Source organism: Eurosta solidaginis, chromosome 1 (assembly GCF_040869045.1).
Source record: "Eurosta solidaginis isolate ZX-2024a chromosome 1, ASM4086904v1, whole genome shotgun sequence".
In the NCBI taxonomy this organism is placed as follows: Eukaryota; Metazoa; Arthropoda; class Insecta; order Diptera; family Tephritidae; genus Eurosta; species Eurosta solidaginis.
This window is the reverse complement of record NC_090319.1, coordinates 385775674-385787872: the sequence shown is the minus strand read 5'-3', so window position 1 is coordinate 385787872 and position 12199 is coordinate 385775674. Positions and strand designations below refer to the sequence as shown.

The 12199-nt window shown below is 35.1% G+C and overlaps 1 protein-coding gene across 5 annotated transcripts in view; it reads left to right on the top strand.

The window, feature by feature from the left end:
• LOC137238413 (uncharacterized) overlaps positions 1-12199 on the top strand; it is a 189931-nt gene that overhangs the window by 93484 nt on the left and 84248 nt on the right. The gene's annotated exons all lie outside the window — the stretch shown is intronic.

Genomic DNA, 12199 nt, shown 5'->3' with positions numbered 1-12199 from the left:
CGTCCATCAATCATTCCGTTAAATTGGCCCAGCCAGCTTAGCCACTGTGTTTTAATTCGCTGTACCCCATCTGATGTTCTCAACGCCCATGCCCCTGTATCATATAAAAGGAAGGATATGATAAATGAAATGAAGAATTAGTAGACAAAACCGAAGCCAAAAGAGAAGCCGGAACAGAAATCAGACTGCGTGTTATCAATTTGTTATCGAAGTGTTATTGGTTCACTATCGATGAGCTATCGGTTTTTAATTGATGGGTTGTGGTGCTATCGAAAATTGATTTATTTACTAACGAAAAACTAACGATTATTTAACCAAAAAAGTTGATATACATATTATCAATAAACTACCGACGTTTTATGGAAAAATTATAGATAGGTTTTTGAAATGTTATCGATTATTTATCGATGCGTTATCGAATATTTATAGATATATTATCGAAAAAATTTAGGTTTGCTATCGAAGAGTAAGTAGTACCTATTTTTGGTCGTCGTGTCATCGATTTGTTATGGAAAAGTTGTCGATTTGTTATCGATACGTTATCATAAACTTATCGCTATATTATTGCTATGTTACCGAAAATTTGACATATCTGCAATCCGTCGGTAAAAAGCCGATAGCAAACCCATAACTCGATGGTAATAATTTGCTATCGATATTGAGCCGACAAAAAAACAATAAGATGTCGGTATTGCATGATAACTGTAAGAAGTCAAAAACGGGAATTTTTGATTGAAAGTATCAGATAGGCAGGAGGAGGCTGCAACGTCGCAAAGCCCATTCGATTTCATGCTCTACTCCATCAAATCTTTACGCTACTATCATCTTTTTCATTTAAGATGACATCAGCAACACTGCCATCGCCGCCTTCTCTCCTTTAGCTAATGACGTAGAGGGAAGATGATGAAAAATAAGTTTTGAATATTAAATGTAATATTTTTGCATTTAAATTAATAGAAATTAATAGAAATAAAAGAAATAAATCAGCATTATATTTAGATAATAACTTTTTAAAATCAGTGAATTTGTTTCTTAATTTTAAACAATTCTTTAGCAAGTTCACCATTGCGAATTCGTACAAGTGAAAAAAAAAAAAAAACGTTCACAATAGTAAACAGCCTGGTTCACCTGTTGAATCGCGTTTCGATTACTAAAATCATTTACTCAATAGCGCTGCTCACATATCTTAAAATGTTTGCTTAACTGGATGCTCATATTTTCTTTATTGAATAGATTTGGAGAATCAATTTTAATTTGTAGCCTCATTTCTGTAGACTCATTTAAAAGAAAAATTTGAAAATGAATGGGCAATTCATGGCACTTTAATTTATTAACCCTGAGCAAAAAACAAACCTTTCTTTCATTCTCTGGGCATTCGCGACAGCCGTTCTCCCTGTCAGCAATTATTTGACAGGTACGTATGGTAGTGCAGGAGTAGAAAGATTCCTCACTTTTATGAATTCACAATGAAGTTGACCACTTGAAGCACTTTTGTTTTTGTTTTGCCCTGAATCATAGGCAGTTTCAAATTCACTCTTTGAATATAAAAAAAAATGTCATAACACTCCCATATGCCCTCACATATAATTTCGAATCATATGAAAATGCTCGAATTTCTTATGAAAAGGCCAAGAAAAAGCACTCCCGTATGAAGCTCAGGCACTTGTGTATGATAAAAAATTTACACTAACAATTTGATAACTAAAAATTATTCAAAAATATTAAAGCACTGAAAAAATTTGTGATCAGAATTGATTCATAAATAAAATTAAAATAGATAATTGACCGCGGAACTGAAATATATGGGGCATATGACCAAAGAATGTAAGCAAAACTGTACCCAAAACAAGAGGAGCCTATTCTAACTTCATAGGATATTAGTTAATTACCCTCAAGGGAAGTCTGTAACTAGTGATACAAAATTCTGGTTCAGAACTAGACCTAGAGTGCCAAATAAGTATTAGTTCCTCAATACCTAGATTTTCAGTTATAAAATCGACAAAAAAAAAAAACTGCTACCAGCTTTAACGAGCTGCACCTACATATGAGTACGCCTCTTTCTCAACACTATTCCACCAGTACGTAACTATCGAAAAAATACCAAAAAGAAATTTGTATATACATACATACATAGTTAGGAACTAGTAAAAAGTTAAAGCAGCGGGAACAATTTCCAACGCCTAAGACATCGCCATGTTAAATTCGCCAGTTGAAAATTCGCCAGTAAAAGAGATAGATGGCGAACTATTAGTGTTTCAGAATGCAGTAGAAATACACTTATTTTGAACTAGAGATTCCTCTTACGGGGTGGTTTCTGTGACTTTTTATTTCAATTCGGTGTATTATTATTGTTGGGTATGAGACATTTTTTGACTGGAAGTGAAGGGAACCGTAAAGTAACCATGCCTATCATTTACTTGTTTAATATTTTATTAAATTCAAATGGTATTTCAGCACCTCAGTAATCTCTGTTGCTAATATATGTATGTAAATTGGAACACAAATTTAAAACAAATCACGCGGAGCCCTCTAATTAAGCATTTCAAAAGTTTTCAAATACAATTTCCAATGCAACATTCGCGGAAATCTCTACATTCACTTTTAGTATGATTATTGAAACCCAAATCCCGACGATATATGTATATAGAATATGTTCCCACAAAAATTGAAGCTAAAGGTCAATGTAATTTTTCACTACTATCAGAATTAAATTTACTGGCTCTTGTATGTTGGTGATATAACTATTGACGTAATATTTTAAGCAAATATTTTCTAACTTGAAACCAAATATTCAACTTTTTCCGACCTCAAAAAATTAAATTTTTTAAATATATTTTTTAAATACAAAAAAATTTCAGTGCACATGCAATTTCATACGTGTATTGTGTTTTGCACTTCCATATAAAAAATTTTGAGCAGCACTGAAGTTGACAAACAAATTCCCCAATGGCAGGATTGCGCATTTCATTTCGAGTTTTAAATTAAGTATAATTGATTAAACGTTCAAATGAATGCACTATTATTTAAAATTAGTTTTTGTATTAGTTTTAACATTAAAATGTTTATTCATTGAGTAACCATTTAATGATGTTATGAATGTAGGTCACTTGATTTGAAGCCTATAATTACAGCGTGAGTGCGCGCATATTTTTGAGCAAATTAGGCCCGGTTTTTCAGTGCTAGTATAAGCTACAGTTAAACTTGGATAGAGTTTAAGCTGCTGCTCATTTCAGCTTAAGCGATCGAAGTGTTAGGGTTAAAGTCGAGCCAGCTTTAACTGGAGCTTGAAATCGCACTGAAAAACCAGACCTTAAAGGAATTTCATTGATGAGTTGCACGTGAGGTACATGTGTAACTTTAACCAGCACAAACATAAACCTCCATAAGCAAACATACTTCTAAATGTGGAAAATTTATCAAATTTTCTTAACGAAGATCTTCCAAAAAGTATTACGTACAAATATTTATTTCTTGTTATACCGAAAACTCCCTTGTAACAATCGAAAACTTTTATAGTCAGTGGATTACGGCAGTTGGGTGTTTATTTTATTCGCGTATCTTTTACATAAATCTGAAGAAAGTTTTACAGCTATTTTTAAAGATTAAATAAAGCAATTTAAACAGCACTTGAATGCAAACTACATTGAATATATGAACGTCTGTTTGAAAGTATTTCTTTGCGCAGAAATTCTCATAAATTGTGTAGTCACGCTTTACCGCCATGTGGAATGCGGCACGAGTGGAAAAGCAATGGCGGTGAAATTATAGGTTTTCCACTTTTAAATATTTGAGGAAAAATAAAAAGATAAAAAACAAAAAATAAAAAAGTACTTCACAGCAAAGAAAATTTCAAATAAGCTAAACTAAAAGAGCCTTCAACGCAGATCCTTGTCAGCCAATTCGACTTAGCCTATTATACGCATCAACAGATGGCAGCAACTGCGAAATTCTATATGAAAATTCAGCAGTGCGACAATTTGCAAAACCAAAATATAATTCTAAAAAAATATATACTAACGTTACGTGATACGGAGAGAGTGCAGACATTTACAATGGTACTTAGATTGGACTAAATTTAATTAGTTTCAAGGCAATAAATCAATTTACTAACAAATGACGAGTAAATTGGATTCTTTAAATAAGACGCCAATTTGATTTGTAAAAAATCAAACAAATGAGAAAAGAGAACATGATAGCAGCTGGGTTTCCAAATTTGTTCACCTAACTCTAAGTTACAGTGTTTTGCAGTTGTCTGATAGGCTGTTGTGCTTTTTCAACTACCATTTAGTTCCATACTTCTTATGTATCTTTGAATATGTGTATAGTACGTATATGAACATGAAACGCAGCTGCTATGAATGCTGTGGCTTGCACAGTGGTCGATCTGACCCCGGAAGTAGCGAAATAGCTCCCAAAGATAGATATTATTTTTATAACCTAGTTCAGGTTTTTTTTCTTAAAAATTTCTTTTTTCTTAAGGAAAATTGGAGGAAATTCATAGAATAAAATTTCAGAATTAAAAAAACCATTTTCCTTTTTTTCATAACAAATAGCATAAACAGTGAAAATATCTAAACAAGAAATAAAGGGAATTCAAACGAAAGTATTCAGGAATTAAAAAAATATCTTTTTTTTTTCTATAATATATTGTAACAAATTCTGGGGATCTCTGATAGCTAACGTTCGAATCTCTGAACTATCTAATAAATAACTCCAATATTCAGTATGATAAAACGGTCTTTATTTAGACTACATTGGGAGTAGTACGATTACCGCGTACTTCACTATTTTTTTTTTTTTTTGCGCTGCTTTTATACTCTCGGTTACCTCGTTCGCATATTTCTCCTAAGGTTTAGACATTTCACATTCTAGAACAGTTGAATCTCCTGATTGGTAATTTAGCTATATGCCTGTGTATGTGTGAGTAACAACTTTTGCTCTTAGCTGATGGCTACATATGTGTACGTGAGATAATTTCTTTGCTTTTTGCTGCTAGTTGTGCGTGTCAAATATTCGTGGTCGCCTTCTATGTATTGTGTGTAAATGGGTTACATTGATGTGTTCATGTACACAAGTGTGGCTGCCTGCTTTATTGTTGTTGTGTATTTATTTAGTAGCAGCATAGTTATGTATAGAACTGCAATATTTGCCACAATATTATTAGTTTAAGAAAATTTCAAAGAATTCAAATGTTTTCAATAAAAATCAATTATTTTTTGTCTGATCTTTCAGTGTATGACCAATCATTTTTTAGCGGCAGGAATTTTACAGCAACGATGCTTCAACAAATCAGAGCTTATAGATTTATCTGCTGGCAAAAACTTTGGATTATCAGAAATTTATTTTAAACCGCTTTGGCTAACCCTGGACAACGTTTAGAGAAACAGGAAATACTCCCAGCCTTATGATCAAACCCGACAGAAATTTTTCTGAGTTTTCTATATTTCCACATGCCTCTCCTCTGCCCAAAACTCTTCTTTTTTTATTACCTCTACACCGTGCTTTTTCTTGTTAAACTTACTCGGCCCATTCAATTTCCCTATACCTTTCAATCTTCCGTGATCTTCCTCTTATTCTTCCGCTTTTGCTCTTATCCAATTATATTTTAAGTCTTATTCTTCATCTTCCTGTTAACCTTTTTTTACTACTTTTTCTTAAGCCATTACTCTTATTCTCCATTTTACTTTTACTCTCGTGCTCCATCTTCCTCTTGTTCCCTTTACATTTCCGGCTTTCCTCCATTTTCCTCTACTTTTCCGTCCCATTTCCTCTGCTCTCGTTTCCTTCATGTCTCCGTTTCCGATGTGAAGATACAGCGAGTTTGGCTTTTTTCCGCATATTACTCTACTAAGGTAGTAAAAAGTATAAAAATAGTACGAACAGGTTTCCCACCCTACTACTTTGAACTTCATGGACGGATTATATGGGCCATATAATTTATGTTGTTTTAATTGTTTCGTGTGAAGTCCATCACCTGTCTGGTTTTATTGCGTCATGCGTTAAAGGCTTTTCATAGTTTCATAGTTTTTCACATTTCATAAAAGAGAAATAGTGAACCGATTTTCTTTGTCAAAATTCAAAATTAAAAAAAAGAAAATAAAGAATTAAATATAATAAATTTTTTCTTTAACAAATTTGTTTAATTTAAGAAAAGTAGAAGGAAGCTCATATGAAAAAAAAGGTTAAGAAGCGAAAAAAATTGTATTTTATTTTTTATAAAACTAAAAAACCAATTATTTCAGGTCTGAGTTATCAAATTAAAATTTTCTTAAAGTATTTCTTCATAGACTTTCCTATTTACATATAACAAATACTTTTAATCGGTTTTTTTTTTTCAAAATAATTTTAATAAACAAAAAACAAATTTTTTTTTGTGCAAAAATCGATACAAATTTCTATTTTCCAAGAAAAAAATTTGGAACAATTCATAAGGACATAGTGCGATTCAGTTACTCCACTTTAAAATTTGCATTTTCCGCGGCTAATGAGACCAAATTGCCCACTGCGGGCTGCTGCAATTTTGCTTAGCTTAAATTCAGTCGGAAGTACTGCTTAGCTGCACTGCTAAAGTGCTAATCGTGTAAACTCTCCCTCCATACAGACCAAATATGGAAAATTGATGGCTTAAGTTGGTGGCAGCGGTACACATTTTAAGGGCGTACATTTTGTGTGGCACAGACTGAAATTGAAGAAGACGTTGGAAGTTATGGCATGTATGATGTATGAACTGATTGTAGGGAAGGAAGGAGGGTAAAGCATAAAATATATGATAAAATCGGAAGTCTGGTAAATTTGCATTAACACATCGACATATAAATTTATGTAAGATAAATTTACTTGTGTATAATTTGGGTTTATACAAATACTTGTACTCGTGCACATACATATGTATGTATTATTATATAGCAATGCAAAAACTTTCATAAGAAATTCATCATAAGAATTAATAACTGACATTGCTAGTGTATTTTCGTTGCAGTCTGTAATAGTAAGTAACGATAGGATGTTCACGTATATTATATGCCTGATTAATAGCCACAGATGAATATTTGGTTATAATAAATAATCTCAAAGAAAGCAATCCAGATTCTCTTTTGATTTTATCACTCTCACTAGTGACCATTTTTACCGTGGGAAGCGCTCTCTGCTGTAGGCGCTTAAGCCATGTTTAATTATGAAGGGTGCTACTACGCTTCTACTCCACCCAAAATCAATTCCGAAAGGAAATAGAAATTATACTGAAATATTTCGGAAATAATCCCAACAATCCGGTTTTGGGAGTGTTCGAGAGAAAAGTTCTTCGAAAGATTTATGGACCTCTACGCGTTGGCGATGGCGAGTACCGAAGAAGATTTAATGATGAGCTGTACGAGCTATACGCAGACATCAACATAGTGCAGCGAATTAAAACGCAGCGGCTGCGCTGGCTAGGCCATGTTATGCGAATGAAAGATGATGCTCCGGCTAAGAAAGTGTTTCTATCGGAACCCGCCTATGGAAGTAGAGGTAGAGGGCGGCCCCCACTCCGTTGGAAGGACCAGGTGGAAAACGATTTAAACTCCCTTGGTGTGACCAAATGGCGCCGGTTGGCGGAGCGAAGGAGCGACTGGCGCGCCTTGTTGAACGGCCACAACCGTTTAGACGGTTAAGCGCCAATTAAATAAGTAAGTAAGTAATCCCAACTTGATTTTGAAGACACCCAAATTGTTCCAGAATAGCTTCAAAACGATCCTGAAGTAAAACTGCAAAAGTCTGGAAATGATATGGAAAACAGTCCCTAAATTATCCTAAAACAGTAGTCCTTTGGTATTCTGAAAGGATAATAAAATAATACTGAAACTAAACGAACTGATTCTAGAAGTCCCGATAGAAGCCGTGTGATAATTTATACTAAAATAGGACGCATTTGAACGGAAAATAGTACCAAATTTATAACAGAAAAGTTCCTAATGGATTTTTTAAATTATCTGGAAACAGTTTAGAAACTATACCTAGGTTGCTAAAAAATCCCGGAAACAGTCAAGAAACCGTTTCGAATTGATTTCAGAACAGTCCTGAAATCGACATAACACACTGTCCAAGACAATCTCGAAATTGTCTCGAGTTAATCTGTAAAAAAACCCAAAACAAAACAAAACCTCCGAAATGATCTCGAAGCAGCCTAATATTATCTTTCACGAAGAGTCCCGAAATGATAGAAAAATTATACTAAAATTATTCGATTGTTTGGAATACCGGGAAATAATCGCGGTTTAGTCCCAAATTGATCCTGAAATTGTACCCGAATAGTTCAAAAACTATAGGAAACCGATCCTGGAAATAGTGAAGGAATGATTCAAAAAACCAATCCGAACCAGTTTAAAAATAGTCGTGACACGAAACAGTCCCGATGAAAATTCCGATATTATCCTAAAGTGATCCCAAAATTAAATAGAAATAGAAAAAGAGAAATAGTTCTAAAAAGATTTCGAAATTGTCTTGCAAGTGTACGATTGATACCGAAGTATTCCGATATGATCTTTCACGAGCTGGCTTTCGAATCTGCTTTAAAATTTGTTTTGAAAATTAGCTTGGAATTCATATTTTCTTAAAAATGTGCTATTGCCTCCCAAGTAGCAAAAGCTTTATCGAGTTTTTCAAATTTACTTTTGAATTTCTTTATCTATGATTCCAGTTTATCTTTTCAGCAACATTTTTATCATCATTTTCTCCCTTCTACTAATAATCATCCCCATGTTGTTGTTACTGCAACCCCAAACAGAAGTACGTGGTGTGATGGTAGCGTGCTCCGACTACCATACCGATGATCCTGGATTCACGCCCCGGGCAAAGCACCATCAATATCTTAGAAACAAATTTTTTCAATGAAAAGATAATTTTTCTAAGCGGGGTCACCCCTCGACAGTGTTTGGCAAGCACTCTGGGTGTATTTCTACCATGAAAAGCTCTCAGTTAAAACTCATTTGTCAGGTAGGTCCCGTTCAGCCAATTTGTAGGAAAAATCAAAAGGAGCATGGCGCAAATTGGAAGTGAAGCTCGGCCTAAACTCTGTTCGGAGGTTGTCGCACCTTACATTTATTTATTTATTTAAAACCTCTGGACTTACGACAAACATGCCTAACTGAAGTCCCTTAAGTATACAATCGTTAGATAAGAAGAATGACAATGGAAAATGGCGTCGCTTCCTCTTCCCTTATTCTTCTTGTTCATCTCGTTTTTTCCATGGTTTCTTCACTTTCATTTGCCTTCAGATCTTCTTCAATAATTTTTATACTCAGTTGAGCAGAGCTCACAGAGCATATTAACTTTAATTAGATAACGGTTGGTTGTAAAGGTATAAAGGAATCGAGATGGATATAGACTTCCATACATCAAAATCATCAGTATCGAAAAAAAATTTGATTGAGCCATGTCCGTCCGTCCGTCTGTCCGTTAACACGATAACTTGAGTAACTTTCGAGGTATCTTGATGAAATTTGGTATGTAGGTTCCAGGGCGCTCATCTCTGATCGCTATTTAAAATGAACGATATCGGACTATAACCACGCCCACTTTTTCGATATCGAAAATTTCGAAAAACCGAAAAAATGCGATAATTCATTGTCAAAGACGGAAAATGCAATGAAACTTGGTAGGTGGGTTTACCTTATGACGCAGAATAGAAACGTAGTAAGTTTTTGGACAATGGGCGTGGCACCGCCCACTTTTAAAAGAAGGTAATTTAAAAGTTTTGCAAGCTGTAATTTGGCAGTCGTTGAAGATATCATGATGAAATTTGGCAGTAACATTATTACTATTACTATATATGTACTAAATAAAAATGAGCAAAATCGGATGAAGAACACGCCCACTTTTTAAAAAAAAATGTTTTAAAAGTCAAATTTTAACAAAAAATTTAATATCTTTACTGTATATAAGTAAATTATGTCAACATTCAACTCCTGTAATGCTATGGTGCATCAAAATACAAAAATAAAAGAAAATTTCAAAATGGGCGTGGCTCCGCCCATTTTCATTTAGTTTGTCTAGAATACTTTTAATGCCATAAGTCGAACAAAAAAATTACCAATCCTTCTGAAATTTGGCAGGGGAATAGACTCTATGACGGTAATTGTTTTCTGTGAAAATGGGCGAAATCGGTTCAAGCCACGCCCACTTTTTAAACAAAGTCCACCGTCTGTCCTTCCTCTCGGCCGTTAACACGATAACTTGAGCAAAAACCGATATATCTTTACTACACTTAGTCCACGTACTTATCTGTACTCACTTTATCTTGGTAATAAAAATGGCCGAAATCCGACTATAACCACGCCCAGTTTTTCGATATCGAAAATTACGAAAAATGAAAAAAATGCCATAATTCTATACCAAATACGAAAAAAAGGATGAAACATGGTAATTTGATTGGTTTATTGGCGCAAAATATAACTCTAGAAAAAACTTTGTAAAATGGGTGTGACACCTACCATATTAAGTAGAAGAAAATGAAAAAGTTCTGCAGGGCGAAATCAACAGCCCTTGGAATCTTGGCAGGAATACTCTTCATGGTATTGCATATATAAATAAATTAGCAGTACCCGACAGATGATTTTCTGGATCACCCTGGTCCACATTTTGGTCGATATCGCGAAAACGCCTTCACATATACATCTAAGGGCCACTCGCTTTTAAACCCCTCATTAATACCTTTAATTTGATACCCAGTTCGCACAAACACATTATAGAGTCACCCATGGTCCACCTTTATGGCGATATCTCGAAAAGGCGTCCACCTATAGAACTAAGGATCACTCCTTTTTAAAATACTCATTACCACCTTTCATTTGATACCGATATCGTACAAGCACATTCTAGAGTCACCCCTGGCCCACCTTTATGGCGATATCTCGAGAAGGCGTCCACCTATAGAACTAAGGATCACTCCCTTTGAAAATACTCATTAACACCTTTCATTTGATACCCATATCGTACAAACAAATCCTAGAGTCACCCCTGGTCCACCTTTATGGCGATATTTCGAAAAGGCGTCCACCTATAGAACTAAGGCCCACGCCCTTTTAAAATACTCATTAACACCTTTCATTTAATACCCATATCGTACAAAAAAATTCTAGAGTCACCCCTGGTCCATGTTTATGGCGATATCCCGAAAAAGCGTCCACCCATAGAACTAAGGCCCACGCCGTTTTAAAATACTCATTAACACCTTTCATTTAATACCCATATCGTACAAAAGATTCTAGAGTCACCCCTGGTCCACGTTTATGGCGATATCCCGAAAAGGCGTCCACCCATAGAACTAAGGCCCACTCCCTTTTAAAATACTTATTAACAACTTTCATTTGATACCCATATCGTACAAACAAATTTTAGAGTCACCCCTGGTTCACTTTTATGGCGATATCCCGAAAAGGCGTCCACCTATAGAACTAAGGCTCACGCCCTTTGAAAATACTCATTAGCACCTTTGATTTGATACCCATATCGTAAAAACGTATTCTAGAGTCACCCCTGGTTCATCTTTATGGCGATATCCCGAAAAGGCGTCCACCTATAGAACTAAGGCCCACGAGCCTTTAAAATACTCATTAGCACCTTTCATTTGATACCCATATCGTACAAGCGCATTCCAGAGTCACCCCTGGTCCACTTTTATGGCGATATCCCGAAAAGGCGTCCACCTATAGAACTAAGGCTCACGCCCTTTTAAAATACTCATTAGCACCTTTGATTTGATACCCATATCGTACAAACGTATTCTAGAGTCACCCCTGGTCCACTTTTATGGCGATATCCCGAAAAGCCGTCCACCCATAGAACTAAGGCCCACGAGCCTTTAAAATACTCATTAGCACCTTTCATTTAATACCCATATCGTATAAACAAATTCTAGAGTCACCCCTGGTCCACGTTTACAGCGATATCCCGAAAAGTCGTCCACCCATAGAACTAAGGCCCACTGCCTTTTAAAATACTTATTAACACCTTTCATTTGATACCCATATCGTACAAACGTATTCTAGAGTCACCCCTGGTCCACTTTTATGGCGATATCCCGAAAAGGCGTCCACCTATAGAACTAAGGCCCACGAGCCTTTAAAATACTCATTAACACCTTTCATTTGATACCCATATCGTATAAACAAATTCTAGAGTCACCCCTGGTTCATCTTTATGGCGATATCCCGAAAAGGCGTCC